Source organism: Acomys minous (assembly GCF_964271855.1).
Source record: "Acomys minous genome assembly, chromosome: 12".
NCBI classification, from domain to species: Eukaryota; Metazoa; Chordata; class Mammalia; order Rodentia; family Muridae; genus Acomys; species Acomys minous.
The window spans coordinates 105,432,581-105,454,949 of NC_140493.1; the positions used below are offsets into that span (position 1 = coordinate 105,432,581).

The following is a 22,369-nucleotide window of genomic DNA, read 5'->3' on the forward strand; positions in this document are numbered from 1 at the left end:
GCAGCCTTTGAATTCCCTGATCCTCCTGCCTCTGCCTCCTACGTACAGAGATTCCCAGACTATGCAGCCACACCTGCTCTGGTTTGTTTTACTCAGGAAAGACCCTCAGAATTACAGGAGCCCCAGAAGCCACAAAGCCTGAATACGCCATGCACAAATGTTTAGAGAATCAAGCCAAAAATCCAGCAGCTTCCCCTGGCAGGCAGTCACATACCTACAGCGCAGAGAGCCCTACCAGTACCCTAATCCGGGAACTGTTTAACCATGTCACCTGATCAGCTGCTCTTCTCACCGTGGTGACAAAATATCTGATCAAAGCAGTGTCAGGAAGAAAGGGCTTATTCTGGCTCACAGTTCAAGGCTATGGAAAGACATGACAAGTAGGAACCGGAGGCAGCTAGTTACACTGCATCTACAACCAGGAAGTGGGTGGGGGGAAGAGGGAGAGAGAGAGAGAGGGAGAGGGAGAGGGAGAGGGAGAGGGAGAGGGAGAGGGAGAGAGAGAGAGAGAGAGAGAGAGAGAGAGAGAGAGAGAGAGAGAGAGAGAGAGAGCTGTTCAGCTCATTTCCTTTTATTCAGTCCAGGACCCCAGCTCATGGACAGGCACTGCCTATAACTAAGATGGGTCTCCCCTCTTTCTGGAAACACCCTCACAGACATATTCATTCCGAGGTGTGTTCACACGATGAATCTAAATCCTAGACAGACTCGAATCAGAATGAACAATTACATCACCCTTACACGGTGAAAGGATCTTGGCTGCTGTGGTTAGGTGAAAGGTCTCGAGATGAAGAAATGATCCTGGATCACATGGCGGGTCTATGACATTCCAATGGCCCCGACGAGGAAAAAGAGGGGCCCCGTGGGGGTGAGAATAAAGGCAGATGTGACCCTGGAGATCAGAGAAGCGCAGCCAGAAGCCAAGGTCAGCGGGCAAGCACCTGACGCTGGAAAAGACCAGGAGCCAGGCCTCCCTGGAGCATCAGGAAGGAATGTAGCTTTTCACATACCTTGACTTCAGGACCTGAGATTCCTAGGATTGCAAGCTAATGACGGTGCTGGGCTTCAAACCCAGGGCCTCGCAAACGCTAAGCAAGCCCTGCTGAGTCACAACCAAAGCCCAAAGCCGCCAGGTTTTAGCCTGTTACAACAGCAAGAAGGAGCTCATACCTCTCCAATGGCGCAGTGAACCACCAGGATCCTCACTGGATCTCTCCCACCACCATTCCCAAGAAGAACTAAGGACATACAGTGCTCTGTGGGGCCTCGTGGAAGGTGAAAATAGGAAGCTCCTTGTTTAAAATATAGGGTAAAGAGGCTGGCACAGTGCCATATGTCTTTTACCCCAGAACTTTAGAGACAGAGGCAACCTGATCTCTGTGAGTTCAAGGCCAGCCTGGTCTACATAGTGAGTTCCAGGCAAACTGAGGATTCATGGTAAGACACTGTTTTTTAAAATAAAAATAATTTTTTTTAAAAAATGGGGGAGGAGAGGACAGGAGCATCCTGGGAGGCCCACAGGCCAGTGGACCTGGCATGTTGTAGCAGTGATAAAATCCTGAATCAGACAAAGCAGAGGGTGAGGACAACAGTCAAGGTTACCTCTGACTCCCACATGCAGACAGACAGACAGACACAGACAGAACAATATGCAGGTTCCATTGTCATGTCAGCATTGCTTACAAAGCCCAAGGTCAAAAATAAGATGAGTAAGGACTTCAAGGCAATGAAAACTGAATCTGGAGGGCTGGAGAGATGGCTCAGAGGTGAAGGGCACAGACTGCTCCTCCAGTAGGTCCTGAGTTCAATTCCCAGCAACCACATGGTGACTCACAACCATCTATAATGTGATCTGGTGCCCTCTTCTGGCCTGCATGTGTACAAGCAAGCAGAGTACTGTATTCATAATAAATAAATAAATCTTTAAAAAAAAAGAAAAGAAAGAAAGAAAGAGAGAGAGAGAAAGAAAGAAAACTGAATCTGAAGCCGAGCTCCGGTTTTGAATGACTGCACGGGCTACACACCTGTGGGGCAGGTGCTGTTCCTGAGGCTGGTGTAACAGGATCAAGGTGAAAGAGGCGAGAGATCAAAGGAGAGGGAGGGTTCCGTCAAACTGTCCCGAGACGATTTAGAACCAGAAGGCTCTAGAGCAGTGGTTCTCAACCTCCCTAATGCTATGACCTCTTAATACCGCTCCTCGTGTTGTCCTGAGCCCCCAGCCGTAAAATTATTTCATTCCTACTTCATAACTGTAATTTTGCTACTGTTATGAGTCGTATATGTAAGTATTTTTGGAGCTAGAGTTTTGCCGATGCTGTCGTGCCCTGCAGGTTGAAAACCACTGCTCCACAGAAGGAAAGTCTTGTGAGACCTCCAGCTGGTCAGCCCAGGTGGGAAAGCAGAAGATAGCCCCAGGGATCTCAGGATAGAGTCTAAACACTTCAGGCTGAAGCCTTGGGCTAGGCTATTGGAAGGAGAACACGCCCAATTCAGAGTGGGATTTAAGATATGAGAAAAAATTAGAGTAATCTCAGAAATCAGAAATGAGTGGTCTAGAAGCTGGGGCCTCCAAGCTCCATGGGGGCCTATGGAATGGTTAAGAATTGGGGAAAAAATAGATATATTGACTCAAAAAGAAAAACATACCTCCAGAGACCTAAATTAATGAATGTTTAGCTAAATGCTCATTAACTCTTCTTAATTATTGACTTTAGTATTCATAAATACTTAATCTCATTCAAAAATTAATCTGAGGATTGACTTTTCTCCCTCCCAGAGAATTCTTAAGTATGCACAACCCAAGCCAAGAAATCACAGCCAATCATAAATTAAACAAAGCTTAAAGCTAAGCAGGTCCAAAGCAAAGTTATAAAAAGATGTCTTTCTGATGGGGGTTGAAGGGTGAGGGTAGAATTACTTTATTTGGAATGTAGGAGCATTTTAATATGTTTGGTACCCAAAAAAAAATTTATCTTGAAAAAACAGATATTCAGGGGTCTATGGAGACGCTAAAAGGCCTCTGGGATGAAGTCAGAGTTAGGATTTCAAGATTCTATTCTTCCAACAAAACACATCCCATGCAGTTTAGCTGATGCCAGAGAGAGGCTGGGCATTGCCTTGCTAGGAGAAGGGTGGGTCCCTGCTGTCACCATCACTCCAGAGCATGTGACCAGTAAACCAAGACCTGCAAAAAAAGATTCAAGATTCTGGTGTTAGGGAGGGAGAGTGTGGGGGTGGAGCACTGAGCACATACATGGCGAGGAGAAAGGTGAGACAATTATTGCTTTCCTGTTGCTGTGAAAGGGGACAGTCAGTCATGGTGAGGATTTCCTGTTGCTGTGAAAGGGGACAGTCAGTCATGGTGAGGATTTCCTGTTGCTGTGAAAGGGGACAGTCAGTCATGGTGAGGAAGTCAGGATGGTAGGGACATGAGGCAAACCATCTGCATAGACAAGAACGAGAGAGATAAATGCCACGCTCTCCTTTTTATACAGTCCAGGATTCTAGCCCAGGGAATGGTGCCGCCCACAGTGGGTGGGTCTTCCCTCCTCAATTACCCTAAGCCACATGGCCAGAGACTAGTCTCCAAGGTGATTCTAGATCTCAAATTGACAGTGGAGATTAGCCATTGCAAAGCCAGTCCCTCACCTGTGCACAGTCAGGAGGGGAGCAGCCCAAGCAAGTCCACAGCCCATGGCACTGTAGGGGGAGAGAAGGTCAGGGCTCGTCATATATGGGCTCTGGATGAGGTCAGCTGAGATCTTGCAGATAGACTGGATAGTAAATGGTCTCTGGACACCCCAAAAGATGCTTCACACCCCAACCCCGGGAGCCTGTAACTTAATCTAATTTAAACCAGGGCCTCTGCAGATGTCCTTAAATAAAACCTAAGGGTGAGATCATACGGATTAACCAAGAGGCCCTTAACCCAGTGACACATGACAAAAGGAGGAGCTCTGGTGGAGCTCAACACAACACACATGTCAGCATGAGCTACATGACACTGCCGGCGGAGCAACGAAGAGACGGTGGGACGGAAGAGGAGGAGAGTGCACACTCGCTCCCACTGCCACAGGCCCCAGGGCCTCCTGCCACTGCCAGGCCAGCCTCCATAACTGAGTGAGTTCGTATATTCCCTACCTGCTCCACAGACAGATGCTGGTGAGACACTGGCTCAAGGCCCCGGCCCTGCACAGGCCCCATTTCTCTGAACATCTCAGACTCCCTTCATGTTGCCAGATAACTGGAGGTCAAGGCAAGGTATCTACACCAAGGACTCCTTTTCTCCTCCCTCAACCCAGAACATTAAAATACTCGGGCTTTGGATTCGAACCCTGCCACCTGGGCTCACCCACTGCTCGGGCTTTAGAAGGTGCATCCTGATGCGGCTGGGGCTGAGACTGAGAGGGCTCGGCTGAGTTCTTCCAGAACCTTCCATTCACACGCCCTCTTTACCAAAAATATACTTTGTGCTCATTTTAATAATCTCCTCTATAACCAACAACCACAAAATGGTTTGAAAAGGTCTGGCATGACGGCTCAGCAGATAAGAGCACTGGATGCTCTTGCAAAGGCCAAAGGCCAGTTCCCAGCACCACATATGGAGGTTCACCACCCAACATCTGTAAGTCTAGTTGTAGGGAAACCAATTCCCTCTGATGGGGCTCCAAGGGGATCAGGCATCGTGAGGAGCACATGCATAAACGCAGACAAAACATGCAAACACATAAAATAAAAATAAATCTCATTTAAAGATTGGTTTGAGACAGATTTGTCAAGCAAAAGATGCTAGTTAGGAATTCATTATTTCTCCTATTTTTTCATGCATCAAAAGCACACAGATGCCACAACCCATCAGCACTTGGGATCAATGTGACCAACGGGGCTAGCAAACTGAAGGTCGGCTGCGCGAGCCCAGAGTGAGGAAATTGGATTTTAATTTGCCTCTGCCTTGCTCGGCTTTTGGAAATATTAATAATTGATAAACACGACACGGGGCAGTTCTTTCAAGCTCAGACACCGCACGTTGGAAACACTGCTGCCAGGCATAAGCACTAAATGAAACCCACAGGCATTGGTTTGAGAAACAAGGAGAGCGACCACAGAAACACATCACTCCAAATAGTTAAGCAGTCAAGTAGCTCCCAACCCCGGGCCCGCTCTCCTAACATGTCTACCAATTAGCTTGCTCGGCCCTGAAGGGGATTACAGTGAGTGTGCATCTTTTCTCCCTGGCAAGCAGGAGAGGCATTTAATGAGCATTTGTCAAGTAAATGAAAGGTGATCCGCCTGCTTAAGACAATTAATTGTTACAATGCACACTGCCCAGCCAGACTTCTGGTGCCCGTCTCACAACTACTTCTCAGTCAGGAATTAATCGAAGAAGTGAATGTGGCTGCTGCTTCAGGAGGCTGGTGGGACTTGAGGTGACGAGGCTGGCAGGGGACATGGAGGCGCTCACCCTGAAACGCCCCCCTGCGCCTCCAAGTATTAACCATCCCTCCTCTTTTGCTGTGCAATCCTCCATGGAGCCCTTGTCAGCCAAGCTGTGGTTACTGCTCTCCCTGGAACCCGTTGTGCCCAATGAGGGCCGAACATCCTTGGGCGGAGGTCATTATGGGCTGTGGGCAGTGAGACAGGACCCTCAGAAGACGTGAGGAATCAGAATAGGCAGAGAGATAGAAGGGAGCCTTACTCTTTCCCACCCTGTGCTATTTCGGGGTTGGCAGTGCTAGGGATGTAACCTGGGGCTTTGTGCATGCTGGGAAATGTTCTACTGTTGTTCTTGGTGGCTCACATCCCCATCTCTAGGACAGCCTAGACTCAAGGGTCAGAGTCATGCCTGGACACTCAACCTGTGAAGTTCACACACTCACCACAGAGGAGGATCCATCAAAGATGCACAATGTCGAGCTGAGTGTGGTGGCGCAAGCCTTTAATACCAGCACTCAAGAGGCAGAGGCAGGCGGGTCGCTGTGAGTTCGAGGCCAGGCTGGTCTACAAAGTGAGTCCAGGACAGCCAAGGCTACACAGAGAAAAAACCCTGTTTTGGGGAAAAAAAAAAAAAAAGATACACAATGTTAAGCTTCTGAGTGAAGGACGCTGGGCCCAAACTTCAGCCAGATCCCCAGGACATCCCAGTCATATGTGATGGGTGCAGAGCCAATGCATGTAGTATGTCCCTCACCCTATCTAAGGCTCCATGCCTGCATTATTTCCAAATTCAGTACAAAGCAGATGGCAGCATTTTGTATACCATTAGGACGTCGCTCTGTAAGAGGCTGCAGCAGATACCAACCAAATCCTCGGTCCCTTTTCTTATCTCCCGGTTTTCAAAAAAGGGTGGGGCGACCTGGAACATTTGGACCTTAGAGGCTGCTTTGTTTGGCTACAGTTTCCCAAGCACAGCACAGAGGAACCACCCATGCCAGACCATTCTTGAGAGAGAGAGACCAGGGCACAAAAGCCTACTTAGAATACACCCGGGTACGACAACCAAGGAAGTCTCCTAGGGGACCAGCGAGTGCCCTGTGAAGAACCACTGACCTACGCAATGGGAAGATATCCTTACAGGAATGAGTGTGATCCTCCTGCCAGCTAAAGACTTCACTCAAGTCTTGAAAAGGAGGCCAGGTTGAACCCTGCAGGCTCCCGGAGAGACTCAGCTGGGTGACCACGAGCTATCCCATGTCTAAGGGGAAACCTTCTGTCTGTGACACTAATGAAGACAAGCAGCCCTCCAGCTGCTGGGCGCTCATGCCATCTGCCCCTCCACCCACAGCCGCTCCTTTTTATTTAACCCACAGAAGGCAATAAAGGCCCTTTGCCTTTTATTCCTTTGCCATTCTGAGTCATATCTAATGGCATTGTTAAAAAGGGGGGGTGGGGCGAGGATCGTTTGTTAGGATAGCCACGGTAATCCATCTGCACACTCCTCAGCCATCAAACAGAAGGCGTGAAGCCGTCCCAGGCGGGGGGGGGGGGGGGGGGGGGGGGGCACTTGCTGCTCTGCCTCCACTGCAGGGGAGTGCTGATGACTGTGTGCTGTGACTTATGTGCTGCATAATGCTTGGGGACTGCCAGAAGCCTCCCATATCTGCCCGCAGGCTCGCCTGGGCCTTACCCACCCTTACCACATGAAAGGAAGGCAACCTCATATATATGTGTGTGTGTATGTGTGTATACATATATATGTATATGTATATATACATATATATGTTTATATATACATTTTTTTTTGCCCAATTATAAGATGTGCTCTTGACCTCCTCCTATCACAGCTTAGCATCTTAAGAAGGTGAGGACTGATAGCGTGCTTGCCCAGCATCACTAGGTCCTAGGTGTCATTGTCACCTGCAACCCCAGCCTCCTGCAGGAAGGAATTTAAAGTTGTCCTCGGATGCAGAATAAGTTCAAGTCCAACCTGGAATACATTAGACCTCATCTCAAAAAACAAACAAACAAACCCCACAAACAAACCAACAAAAAGCCTGTGTATACCACAGCACATGTCAGAGGACAACGCAGTGGATTGCTCTACTTCCATGACTTGAATCCTAGGAATCGAAGTCAGGTTGGCAGGCTTGGCAGAAAGCTGCTTTACCCACCAAGCTGTTGCACCATTCCCACTTATGCATTTTCTTTTCAATAGGGTTCCAATGTACCAGTGTGCCCAGGCTGGTTTCAAACTCTCGTCATGGCCCCAAGTGGCCTAGAACAACCTGATCCTCCTGCCTCAGTTTCCAGGTACACACCACCAAACCTGAATTAGCATCAGTCTGAATTAACATCAGTCTGCATTAGCATCAACAGGGCCCCAGAAAAATACCATGCACAAAGAAAAATAAAAAACGACCTTGAGTTCAAGTGATTTGAAAAATAAAGGGAAAATATCATATTCAAATCACAAAGGATGTGTCAAGAAATGACTTTTCTTCCAACTTATTCCGTTATTTTTCTATGTATGTGAAGATCCTACATATTTAAGGACATGTATATGTATACATATGATTTCCTTTATGGATTTGTATAACATATAACCAAACTAAGCCTAGAAAAGTTTCCACTTTTCTTCTGGGTTCTGTGTGTATGTTGTGTGCACAGTGTGTGTGTGTGTGTGTGTACATGTGTGCACAGTATGTGTGTGTGTGTGTGTACATGTGTGCACAGTATGTGTGCACACGTGCATATGTGCAGGCCAGGGCAACACCATGCGTGTCCTTCTATCCTTCTCAGCCTTGTGTTTGGAGGCGGGGTCTCTCACTGGACCTGAAGCTCACCGATTTGGCATGGCTGGCTAGCTACTGAGTCCCAGGGATGCTCTTGTCCCGTTGGATGACAGGCGCATGCCATGAGACTTGGCTCTTTTACCTGGATTCTGAGAGCTAGAGCTCCGTCCTCATTCCCACAGGACGAACAGTTTTCAGACAAAGCCATCTCCGTGTCCCGAAAAGAGTTCTTTTCATTGATATAAGCTGGCTTTTTGAAGCATAAATGGGTATTATAGTTTGGAACAGCTTTTCTTCTTTCTTGGAAGGTCACAAAATAATAGTCCTGACTCGGGCTGGCAGGGCCTTAGGCTCAGATGTGAAATTAGGCACTCTGACTCTGCCAAGTCTAGCCTAGATATCTGGTATGTTACAGTAGGGCCTTTTCTGCAGTAACCAGCCCACAGCCAGTCACCACCTTCTCAGCCCAAATTCGCCCTTTCTCAACCTTGTTTTCCTCCACTGGGCCCTTCCTGTGTCCTGCATTAGGAAGCATAGCTCAGTCCTCTCAACATCATGTAGTCTTCTCCCCAACTCATCTGTGCCCTGCCCCAGTTACAGCATGCCTAAAACAAAGGACATGGCTGGCTGAGTGAGACATCCGGGGATGATGCTCCCCTCCTGCCACGAACAAAGTCAAAGCATCTGTGATGGAGTAGGAATACAAAGAAAACTCTCTCTGGTACCCAGAAAGGCTGCCCTTCCCACTCACCCACCCCCAGTGATGCTAAGCAGGCATCAGGCCATCTACCTTTAAACCAAATTGCTGTGCATTTGAGTTTGACACATCTTCCTGAGAAGCTTACAAAATGCCTCTACACTCTCGCTGGCACCGATGACACTCATGGATGTCTCATAAGCACTGATGGGGACATTTCCACAGCATCCTTCCCTAAAAGGGCAAGCTCGGGCATAAGGATGAACACACTTCATTTTAACAAACACCGCAATCCACACTCCTGAAAGTCATCTCCACATTTCACTACTATTATTGATAAACGGGAATTCTTCATTTTTCTTCCAGTTAGTCATGGATCCTCATTAATGTCCTAATTTTAGGTGCTGAGCTATCAGCCCCACCCTCTGAAAAGCAGATGGTTGAATATGTGAACCCAGTGTCTGGCAGCCAGGGCCTCAGCCTGTTTCTACTTCATTACCTATGAAAAAGGCACACTTTGAGCTGGGAGTGGTAGTACACATCTTTAATCTCAGCCCTCGGGAGGCAGAGGCAGGCAGATAAGATCTCTGAGTTCAAGGCCAGCCTGGTCTACAGAGTGAGTTCCAGGACAGCCAGGGCTACATAGAGAAACCCTGTATTGAAAAACAAAAAAACAAAAAACAAACAAACAAATCAAACCACAGTGCATAGAGCTAAAGTGGTGTAGGAATGCTGCACACCCTACTCTGGAGCTCAGCTGGCCTCTAGAATGTTCCCCCCCCCCCCCAATGAAGCTCCCATCTGGCTCCTCCACACTTATTTGCCTTCCCCTCCGATTGCTAAAGCCTTTTGTCACCCTCCTCAATCCTCCTGACCACAAACCTTCATCCTTAGCCCCCGACAGAGACCCTTCCTTGGGCCCACTTCGGACTGGCTCATTCTGTACCTGGTTCTTGAGCCCACCTGCCTTGCCCATGCATGATGAGAAATGCCTGTTGACAGTCAGTGGGCCCACAGGAGCAGCACTCACGACTTCCCACCATGACAGTCAGCACAGAAAGTCTGACTGTACAATCCCTTAGAGGAGCACACACTCAGACTGGTGGCTCACCAGCAAGCCTTGGTGTGTGGGGGGGGTGCTCCTTTTTTATTCTTTGGGAAATGTGAAGGCACACTCCCCTGGTCTTCTGCTGTAATTTCCCTGCCCTAAGTTTGTCCAGAATCTGCTCACCAAACCCTCCATCTCTCACGGACTTGACTAAGGGTCGCCTGGTTCATTGTGGCAGGATCAGGAGTTTCTGCAATCCCAGGGCTAGCAAGGCAGAGACGGAGAACCCTGGAGCTTGTAGCTGGTTGACCTGTCTAGACAAATCTGCCAGCTCCAGGCCAGTAAGAGACCTCTGCCTCAAAAAACAGAGTGGGGCTGGCAAGATGGCTCAGCAATTAGAGACAGTTGCCACCATGCCTAAAGACATAAATTCAATCCTGGGGTCCCATACAGTGAGACTTATACAAACTGACATCTAACTGCCACACATGTGCTGTGCCATGCCTGTAAACACACATATACACACACAGCTGAGTGTGGTGGTGCACACCTTTAATCCTAGCACTCGAGGGGGGGGGGTGGCAACAATCTATCATTATGAGGCCAGCCTGGTCTACATAGCAAGTTCCAGGCCATCCAGGGCTTCTTAGTGAGACCCTGTATCAAAAAGCCTTAAATATGTAATTTTTTTAAAAAACCAAATTAGATGATTCCTCAGGTCATCTAGAAACACCTTAGTGCCTAGAAACACCACTTATGAAAGTCAAGAGGCAAAAGCAACCCAAAATTGACCTCTTGCTCACACACACACACACACACACACACACACACACACACACACAGGTTTCCAATGCCAGTTCTACCCATCATCCTGCCCTCTGAGCCCCATGCCCCATTGCCCAATTCCAGTGCCCAAAGCAAGAGGCAACACGATTAGCCACACGCCACCAGCATAAGTGGCAGGGAAGGTCAGAGGGGGTCAGAGTTGGCGCTGCACAGAATCAAAGCTGCTTTCAGATGATGCGGCAGCCGGGTACAGTGACCTTTCCGTCCCTGCTTATTTGGAAATGACCTTTAAAGCAGCAATCAGCAAGAATGAAATGCTTCAAAGGAATAAATTAGATAATGCAGATGTCCCTCAGTGGTAAGTTACACCCAAGGCATCCAGCTGACAATGAAAGTGGCCCTGCCCTGGGAAGCTAAGGGCTAGGCCACCCATTAGATTAACAAGCGAACACGGGGTCCTCACAGCCTCCATCTAACAGACAATGGGGAATCTGAAGGCAGGGTGACCTGGGCAAGAAACACGATTAGTTCCAGAATTAAACCTCAAAGATGAGCCGATGTTTCATTTTGATTCTGTCGGAGTGAAGGAGGCCCAGTTGTGCTTTTCCACCCCACGATGGGGAATCCCCAAGGTCTGGGGCACAGCTGCGGCAGGGGAAACTGTGCAGGCTCCGTCCTGTCTCACTCCCACGAAGGGAACTGACGCGTCATCGCACAGTGTCTTCCTCGCGCTGGGCTCTCTTCCCTGCTGAGTGCGGGGAGGCCGGCGGGCAGCGGCGTGTTAGAGAAATTAAGCCTTCAAAGACAGGGAAATCTGAGTGACGTCTTCACACAGTTTTGTCAATCTCCGTCTTCTACTCTGTGTGTTATATCCCGCCCCCCACCCCCCCCTCCCATTTCTCTCTTTCTCGCCTACATCGCATTGCGTTCCACTCACAACAGAACTCCAAGGCAGAATCAAGGGGAGATGCTTGGCCTTTTATAAACCCCTGGAGCTGAAGTAGAAACAGAACAATGTCCCAAAAGAGAAGTCAGAGGCAGGAAGATCAAAAACACAAGGTCATCCTTGGCTACACATCGAGTCCAAGGGAAACTGCTCAGAAACAAGGCTGGTTGGTGAACCCTGAAATATCATGGACCCTAGGCTGGGGTGAGCACCTTGTCCCTGTCCAATGGAGGATATGGTGGACAGCATGGAGGGAAATGCTCACCTCCCAGTCACCCCAGCTCTGATCCAACTCCCCCAAGGCAGATCCTTGAGCCATGCCATCAGGAGACGGTGAGCAGTGCCTGGCTGGGGAGACGTCAAGCCCTAAGGTGGCAGTCCTGGGACTGACATGGTGACCTTCTTTTGGAACAAGGAGTCCAGAGACTTTTAAAGATCCCAGGCCTGAGAATGTTGAGCTCTGTGCTCAGTAAGGCGATAAAAGATAATTATGTCACCCTCTGCTTCTTACTTGCTTAGAAACTGAGTGACATCTAAATCAAGCTGTGATCCCATAATCCCCTCCCCCACCAAGAAAATTGAATAGAAACAAACAATCCTTGTCCAGAAATGTGCCTAGCAACACCACTTATGGCAGTCAAGAGACAAAAGCAACCCAATGTCCAAGGGTTGGTGGATGGATCAATATATGGGGCATATCTATACAATGGAATATTATGTAGCCATGAAAATGAAATACTGAGATACATCACAGAGAAAGAAGCCAAACACAAAGGACCATGTCATGTATGATTTTACAGACAAAAAAAAAAACAAAAACCACCAGAGTAGGTAACTCCATAGAAGGGGAAAGAGATGTGGTTGCCAGAGGCTACAGGAAGAGAGATGGACAGAAATTGCTTAATGGATATTGGATGTACATGGAGGTAGTGCATATGAATCTTGTAAGTAGCACTTAATCATTTATTGAAATTTTAGGCTGTAGAGAGGGCTCAGTCATTAAGAGCTCCTGCTGGGGATCAGGGTTCAATCCCCAACACCCACATGGTGGCTCAGAGCTGACATTAACTGCAGTCCCAGGGGATCTGACACCCCCCCTTCTGACTTCTACAGGTACTGCATGTGTACAAACAGACATACATGCAGACAAAAACATGCATACACGTAAAATAAAAATAAAATATTTTAAAAATAAAATAGCTGCTCCAATGTTATATGAATTCACCTCCAACTTTCAAAAGTCTGATGAGTAAGCCTATTGTGATTCAGTCCCAGCCGTGGGTTTCTGCAGACAGCCACTCATGCCTGGTGTGGGAAGGGGCTGTAAGTAGGCTCACCAACCCGTACACTTCAGCTCTGAAATGCTTGCTAGCGCCTTGCAGGGGGTAGAGGGGTGGGAGATATGTTTACTTCATTTTGCACGTTTGAGCACTCAGCCTGCGTGTATGCCTGTGCACCATACCCATGTCCAGTCCCTCGAAGGTCAAAGGAGGGCATTGGATTCCCCTGGAATGAGAGCTACAAATGGTTGTGACCCGTCACATGGGTTCTGAGAACCCACAGTCCATTGGAAGAGCAGCCTGTGCCCTTAGCCAATGAGTCATCTCGCCAGCACTTGCTGCTCCTTTTACAAAACATGGCTAAATAATTCTTCTTCGATAGAATTGTGTGTCTACTCGCTTATTGACTGTGTCCTTAAGAAGAGATGAAAAGTTGAAGAAAGCGGAATAGCCCACTGCCTTAGCCTGAGGCAGACACAGATAACCACATCCAAATAGACACAGGACCTTTGCATTTTTCTTCTGCATTTCCTTTTTTTTGTTTTGTTTTGTTTTGTTTTTCGAGACAGGGTTTCTCTGTGTAGCCTTGGCTGTCCTGGACTCACTTTGTAGACTAGGCTGGCCTCCAACTCACAGTGATCTGCATGCATCTGCCTCCCAAGTGCTGGGATTAAAGGTGTGCACCACCACTGCCCGGCTCTGCATTTGCTTTTTTAAATTACATTTTATCTATGTATTTGTGGGGAGGAGCTTGTGCAAAGCACACGGGGGGGGGGGGGGTTATCAGGGGACAACTGTAACCTGCTTCTCCTCTTCCACCATGTGGGCTCTGGGATTAGACTCCAGTGGGCAGGCCTGTCTCACTAGCACATGTAACAAAAACAGGCTGGAGGGATGGCTCAGTGGGTAACGTGCTTGCCACACAAGTATTAAGACCTGAGTTTAGATGGACAAGATCCATGTCAAGCTGGACTTACTTACTGTGAGATGGGGAGTGGAGACACACTCCTCAGACTCTGATAGGATGACTAGCCTGGGCTACACAGCAGCAAATAACAAGAGCACATGCATATACACATATTCCCAATACACATGCACAAACACACACTCTCAATACACATATACAAACACACGTGTACATATACACATACCACACATACACACAAGCACATACACACAAGCACATGCACACACACACACACAAACACACACATATACCACACACACAAGCGCATACACACATGCACACACACAAACATACACACATACACATTAACACACACTCACACACGCACACCCATACATACACATGCGCACAGATGGTTAAGGTGGCAAACTGAAAGATGTGAGTTTTTTCCCCTTACAATTATAGGATGCTACTGACACGCATACAAACCAATGCACGGCTACGCATCCTTAACTTTTTAGAAGTCTCTGAGCGCCCTGCCGCCTGCGCCTGGGTTAGGGCCATCCCGGTGGGTGGCACTGTGGGTGCCAATGCTCCTGAGGCAAGCTCTTGTCTCCTGCAGCCCATCAGCTCAAATTGAAAACCTGTTCTATGAGTGTTTGGAGCATCGGGGAGGCCATCCAAACACACGGATGGGAACAAGAGTTGTTACCAAGAAGTCAGCCAAAGTGCTCCTGCCAGAACAATACAAAGCTTGGCCCTGAAACATTAAAATCAGCAACAAAGTGGGTCTCTCCTGTAAGGCAGTGGACCCTGAGACCCTGCCCACCCCAGGGGCTGAGTCAGCCTAGGATACGTTAACCCATATACTCTGACACAGCCAATGGAAGAAGAGAAGAAGATGACGTGAGCCAGCCCATTAGTTCACCAAACATTAGCTCAATGATCAGCACATTGCAGCTTACAAGCCAAACCTGGTGACTACCTGGTCTTGTAAAGGGTAGACGGAGAGGGAGGGGCACATGTGCATGCCCACATGTGTGCTTATGTGTGTTGAGGCCAGAAGTCAACATTGGATGTCTTCCTCAATGGCGCTCCAGCTTAGTTTTTGAGACAGGGCCTCTCACTGAACTGATTCAGCTAAGCTGGCTGGCCACTGAGTTCCTCGGGATCCCTCCCACCACAGAGCTAACACTGACGTGTACAACCATGCCCAACTCCTACCCTGGTGCTGAGGATCAAACTCCACTCCTCAGGCTTGAATGCCCACTTTCCTGACAGAGTCACCTCCTTAGCCCCTTTAGATGAAGTTTTAGTGGGATGACTGGGGCTGCTTTTTCTAAAAATAAGAGTGCTGAGCATTTACATCAGAGAAACCTTACCATATCTTCTCTCTAGCCAAGCAGAGGAAAAGTCTGTGGAGCGTCGCTCTAAAGCAGTGGTTCTCAACCTTCCCAATGCTGCCGCCCTTGAATACAGTTCCTCGTGTTGTGGCGACCCTCCTCCCCACTGCTACCCCCCCCCCATATGTAACTTTGCTACTGTTATGAATCATACTATAAATATCTGATATGCAGAATATCCAATATGCGACCCCCCCCCCAAGTGGGTTGCAACCCACAGGCTGAGAACCACTGCTCTACGGGACGGACCATAACCCACTGTGGCATTCTGCTTCATTCCTTAGTCAAGGATGGATAATATCCTGTTCCCTTCTGGTTTTCCCCCATGGTCTACATCCAAAGCACAGCCAACTCCCAGTTGTGTTGGAAGCTGTTCAGACACCCGCTAGCCGCAGATATGGCAAAAATAAAAGCCTGTTTGTAATTCGTTTTAGATGCTAATCGTACCCTCCTATCTCCCTCAGATGTGTCTTGCTAGTCACGGGTGACTCAGACTGATGCTGAGCACATCCTCTCCCCCTCCTAATGGATGCTGAAGCCATCAAAGGGGCTGAGCACCACAGCAAGGGGTTGCATCACCATGCAAGGAGCCACGGGGCCCAGCAGGAGTTGGGATGCAAGTGAGAGGTGGCTTTAAGAAATGTGTGGTCCCTGGCACACCAGAGAAAATAACTTTTTAGTATCGTCACGTCTCAAGTACTGGATCACTGGGTGTCATTCATGACATGATTCAAGTGGCAAGTGTCAAAAGCAGAGGTTTTGGGGACTCCTCTACAGTCACCTAGCCTAGAGCATGCCAAAGACAAGTTCACACCCAGGCAGTGACATCCTAGGCCAGGGCAGTTAGCTAGCTGTCCATTGCACTACACTGGTCCCTCCTGGCCACTCTGAAGGCTCTCCTTCTCTCGTATACAGTGGGTGGTTGACAACACCCAGTAGACTGATTCCATCCCCTGGAAAATAAACCTAAGTATGTATTTACCTATTTGTTTGCTTGTATGGTTTTGAGTCGGGGTCTCAGTAGGTAGCCCTGGCTAGCCTAGAACTTGCCATGAGCTCAAGATGGTCTCCAACTCACAGAGATCCTCCTGAGTGCCAATATTAAAGGGCACACACTACTCACCATGCCAGACCTCATCTAATTCTTTACAACTGCTTGGGGCAGAAACAGCCAGTTGTCTGTGGGAACCCATTCTCCCCCTCAAAGAAATTCCAGCTCTTGGTTGGACACTCAGACATCTGGGATACAGTCTATATTTCCCACAAGCCCTTGCAACTGTGTGAGGTTGTGTAATGGGATTTGTTTGTTTGTTTGTTTGTTTGAGGTAGGGTTTCTCTGTGTAGCCTTGACCGTCCTGGACTCACTTTGTAGACCAGGCTGGCCTCTCAAACTCACAGCGATCTGCCTGGATGCTCCTGCCTCTGCCTTCCCAGGGCTAGGATTAAAGGTGTGCGCCACCACGCCCGGCCTGTGTAAGGGAATTTTAACCTGGAAGCACTCTGTAGTAAAAGGCTGAAGTAAGCTCTTCTCTGCCCCGTGCATCCTTCTGCTGTTGGAAATATGAAATGATAGCTGTCACGTGAGCAGCTTTTTTGAACTACAAAGGAACACGAAGGTGAAAGCAGCCTTCAGCAGAATGATAAGGCAAAAGGAGTCTCCAGGATTTCGGGAGACAACACTAACCTCCGGCTTCTTGTAGGCTTTTTTCTCTCAAAGACGAGGAATGGTTATTTAGGACTCCTAGCTGCTTGGAGTTGGGGTTAACTGCAAGAAATGCATGGGTAGAGAGCCCTTGTTGAAGGCACGCTGTTGCACAAATGAGCAAATCTCTGCCTTCTTGGCCCCTCCTTCCCACTAGACTCATGGAAAACACGAATAAAATAGCAAAATACATGATTGCAAAAAAACAAACTTTTTTTAATCCTTGGTTTAATTACAACCACATGTGGTTTGCTACTTGGGAAGCAGGATGCCTGGCAGCGTTTTTCCTTCTTTCGGTTAGCCCCTGAGCACTGCAATGTCAGTGGTTCAAGGCTGACCTATGGGTTATTAGTAATACGCCTTGTCATTGCGCTAAACAGGCTAGAACGGCAGCAATGTGGGAAATCAAAAGGCTGCATCACCAGCTCCACCGTTGTGGAAATGTGCTCCACTTGGGAATATGACTAAATGTGAGACGCGTTAGAAGTAATGTTTTTCCATCGCGGCCTGCTTGGCCTTTGGAAATTTCAATATATGACCCAGTGATTAGCTAAAAAGAAACAAGGTCCCTTTAGAATTGTTTTCAACGACTTCCATAAAATTTTAAGCTTAAATCACTCATGCAAATATCTCACGTTATTAATCATGAAAATATCTTAGATTAGTTGCAAAAGTCTGAGACCTCTGAGAAATTCTTAGTCATGAACGCATTTCCTCTTCCTACTCTCCATTTTACTGTGTAAGGACACCTTGGTCAAAACTGGCCTGATGTCTCAGCTAGCAAAAGGCTCACTGTGAAATCACGAGAACTTGAGTTTAATGCCCAGAAGCCACATAAAGAAATCCAGGTGTGACATCACACACTCATAATCCCCGGGCTGGGGAGGTAGGGACAGGCAGATAGATCCACGGAGCTTGCTGGCCAGGCAGTCCACCCTAACCATGAGTACTAGGCCACTGATACACACAGTCTCAAAAAGAAAAGTAGATCATATCAGGAGGAATGACAGTTGACCTCTGTAAACCCCCACCATGTATTGGCATATGTGTGTATGTGTACTTTCAAGTACACATGAATACACATGCACAGAAACATACAAACAGACAGACACAAAAGAAAAGGACCACTGGTTAAAACTACCTGGAGAATTATATGATTGCATGCATGTCCATCAGAATTTTTTGTTGCATGTAAGAGAAACTGCGACTCATTGCAATGAAAATAAAACATAGTGGTTATTGAGTCACATGCAGAATGCTTCGAGGGACAGAGCAACAGGATGTAGCGTCAAAAGTCAGGTGAGACTCATAAATAAAGCACAAGGCCAGGTTGGGGGTGTAGCTCAGTTGGTAGAACTCGTGCCTTGTATGCTTGAAGTCCGGAATTCGATCCTCAGCACCATAAAAGACCATCTGACACAGGCCAAGCAGCAACAGCACTGAAACTACAACCCCTGGTGCAGTCCTGGTCCCCAGGGTCCTACAGACCGCTTCCAGGACCAGAGCCTTGTGACTTTTGCAGGCTAGACCCAGTCACTGTGCTGTTACCCTCACGCGAACACTGGACATGCTCCCTGCTTCTGTTACCAGTTTATTATCCAAGGCCATGTGCTGGTGGGTGTGGTTAGCATGTACCAGATCATGGCAGCTGGCTCTCAGTCGCGAAGGAGACTAGGGAAATCTGATGCCTAGAGTTTCCAGACAGAAGATGGCAACTGCTGTACAGGGGATACTTTTTATGGTAGACCACCAAAAAAAAAAGGAACAAACATCATGGGATGTTTGTATACGCTGGTATACAGCTGTAATCTCAGTACAGGGAGATTGTGTTGGAAAGGTCGGGAATATGAGGCCAGTGTGGAGTACACAAGACTGTCTCAAAAAGCAGACCATGTGTGTGTATGTGTGAATACATATATATGTATATATACATTTATGTATATTCACATATATATGTACCTCATATATTAGACACAATGTACTACTTCAAAGTAGCTTTATCCTGCTTTGCCTTTCTTGCAATTCATTTTTTTCCTATTTTGTAGTCTTTATTTTTAAGTGTTTCCAATAAACTCTTTACAGTTCCATTGTAGAATAGGGGGAAAGTCAGCTTTGTCATTTTCTTTATTTTTTATTCATTATTTATTTATTCAGAGCCAGGATCTTGCTGGAAAGCTTAAGCTAGCCTGGAATTCTCAACCGTCCTGTGGTGGCCTCCTGAAAGCTAAGACTCCTGAGCCCAGCACTGGAAACAAACTGAAAACCCTCTAATTCATGAAAATATGTTCAGTATACAAAGCAGAGGATATAAATACATACCTGCCGTGGGCGGGAATGTAAAACTGGGGCAGCCACTATGGAAAGCCAGATGAGGGTTCTCCACAAAGTAAAAGTACAGGACCACAAGGATGGCTCAGCAGGTAAAGGCGCTTGCTGCCAAGCCTGGAGGTGTAAGTTCAACCCCCAGGACCCAACCTGTAGAAGGAGAGACCTGACTCCTGCAAATTGCCCTCTGACCCCCATAAGCATTCCATGGCACCCGCGTACCCACATACCCTCTCCCCATTCCCACTAGTCCCTTTGCTCCCCTAAACAATCTCAGGACATTTCTAAGCGTGTAAAGGGGCTGAGGGAGGTAGCAGCTCAGCTGGTGTTCTTGATTGCTCTCTGTGGCTGCGATAAACACCATCACCAATAGCAACTTGGGAAATGGAGGGTTTACTTCAGCTCACGCTTTCCATGTCAAAGCCGATCACTGAGGGAGGAACTGCAGCAGAGACGGAGGAATGCTGCTTCCTGGCTCCATCAGAGACTTGGTGCTAATCCTTGCTAACTGCCTCTCCTCTCCTTGCTCTCTTACTTATTATTTATCTTGAGACAAGTTCTCTCTATGTATCTGTGCTTGGCCTGGAACTCAGAGATCCTCAATTGTGTCTGCCTCTTGAGTGTTGGGATTAAATGTATGCCACCACATCCAGTTTCACAGGGGTCACCTAAGACCATTGGAAAACACAGATGCTTACATTATGATTCATAACAGTAGCAAAAATACAGTTATACAGCAGCAATGAAAACAGTTTTATGGTTGGAGGTCACCACGACATGAGGAACTCTGTATTATAGGAGCACAGCGTTAGGACGGTTGAGGACCACTGCTCTAGCCTGTGCCACATTGACAGCTGAAGCTAATCTGGAAAGCTGGTAAAGTGCTTACCTTGCAAGCATGAAGGCCTGAGTCCAATCATCACAACACATGTAACATTGCTGGGTTATGGTGGCACATGCTTGCAATCCCAGAACTGGGGAGGCAGAGACAGAAGCATCCCCGGGGCTTGCTGACCAGCCAGACTAGGCTATTTGGTGAGTTCCCTGCAGTGAGAGGCCTTTTCTCAGAGGAGCTGGAGAGCATTGCTGAGGACGACAAGCAGAGGTTTCCCTCTGGCCTCCACACCCTCATACACACAAGAACATGCACATGCACACATGCACATGCGTGCATTTTGAGAAAGTTTGTAAAATACTGTGAAATTGTTTCTATGGTACAGCAAAAGTATCAGTTCTTAGCCGGGCGGTGGTGGCACATGCCTTTAATCCCAGCACTTGGGAGGCAGAGGCAGGTGGGTGGCTGTGAGTTCGAGGCCAGCCTGGTCTACAAAGCAAGTCCAGGACAGCCAAGGCTACACAGAGAAACCCAGTCTCGAAAAACCAAAAACAAACAAACAAACCAACAAACAAAAACTACCAGTTCTTCTTTGAGCCACATCTCTCTCACACACACGCTACCTGTAGTCAAACTATCCAACAACGTAAATGCTTTTGACCTTGTGGTTTTCTGACCAGTGTGTAACATGGTACTATTGCTCTGTCCCTCGTCCCACAGGAAATGCTTCTGCAGAAGGGTAGGCAGAGATAGGTCTTCAAAAGAAGCTCAGCCACTGATCCGTGAGAAGTGAGCCGGCTGTTGCCTGGCAATGCTGCTGTCAGGTGGCCAGGCCCTGAGGTCGTGCAGGCACCTGCTGGCTGGCTATCAACCCAGTACTGGGATATGCAAACAGCAGCCCACACAGGTGGACCTGCACGGGTGGCTTGAACGTGGCTAGGGGTGTCAGGAAGAAACATGACTAAAGATAAACGCCTTGAGACCCAGCCTATCCACCAGAAAGGGCTTAAGGGCTCTCACTTCCAGTCTGCGTCCACAAAGCCCACTGTCATCTGGAGCTGGAAAAAAAGAACTGAAGATGTTCTGGGGGCCTGGATTACTCATCCATTCTTTCCCTGGCTCCCTTCCAGACGAGGGCACATATCCCCAGTGACAGCTGGTCAGGAGAGGAAGCTGACATGGCACCTGGACCATCTGTCAGCTGCCTCCCCCTAGAGCAGTTCCCCCTCTTCCTTCCAGAAGCATCCTCGACTCTTGGATCTCTGAGGGACCTTTTCCTGTTTTGCTTCTGTTTCCTGCAAAGCTCAAACCTGTCTCCAGGTGGAGCTGGGGCCTCCTGAGCCTAGAGAGAGCAGCATCCCTTCTGAATGCCGGTGAGGCCCTCAGTGTCCAGGAGCAGCATGGAAGGCTGTGGGAAGGCGTTTGGAATTCTACGAGAGTGACACCAGTGCCTTTTCCCTGTGCAGTCAAGATCCAACTGTGGGCAACTTAGCTTGACCTTGATTGCACGGACCATTTCACTACATATGCATATATCAACTTACACCTGAAATATTCCACCACCCATTGGTGGCTACTGTCTCAATAAAGGCAGGAAGAAGAGCAAAGATTGAGATGGATCAAGTATCTTAAGGAAGTTACTGGAAGCAAGGCAGGGAGTTTGTTTCTTACAGACAGAGAGCCCCCATGTATTGTTTGAGGATTACATGCGATTTCACCCCCTTACCCAACTATGATCCTTAGGCAAGGTGCCTAGAAAGCTGGTAGCAAATGCTTACCACCCCCCCACACCTCCCCCCCATCCCTCTATCTCTGTGCACATGATAGCTGAGAATTTGCATGGGGCTCCAGCCAGCTGCAGCGGGGCTACTGATTGGACAACTTTCAAAGGGACTTTACAGTTTACCTACAAGACGGAGAAAGCCTTATACTGAGGACAGGTAAGCCACCCGGCCCAGCTCCCTTCTCCCACATCAGTTCCTAATTAAACAGAAATGGCCGCACGTCTGAAGGCTTCCAGAGAGAGGACTCTTTTTTTCCCCAGCTTTAATCAGTGCTAGGATAACTCTGAAGAAGGCTCAGTTGGAGACAGCAGTGCCGTTCAGAGGTGCCACCCCGCTCTTCCAGCCCCTCAAGCGCCAAGCGCACACGCGCATGCGCGCGCGCACACACACACACACACACACACACATTGCATTAGCATGGAAAACGG

General features: G+C 48.1%; 1 protein-coding gene across 2 annotated transcripts in view; it reads right to left on the reverse strand.

Moving 5' to 3' along the window:
• The window catches only part of SLC39A11 (solute carrier family 39 member 11), a 393,631-nt gene that overhangs the window by 327,413 nt on the left and 43,849 nt on the right, over nucleotides 1-22,369 (reverse strand). Inside the window, exon 1 of one of the 2 annotated variants that reach the window (XM_084749394.1) lies at nucleotides 215-343. The exons of the other annotated variant lie outside the window; for it this stretch is intronic. The gene's annotated coding sequence lies outside the window, so the exon portion shown is untranslated. Of the gene's footprint in view, nucleotides 1-214; nucleotides 344-22,369 lie in introns of those variants that run through there. 2 annotated transcript variants of the gene reach the window in all.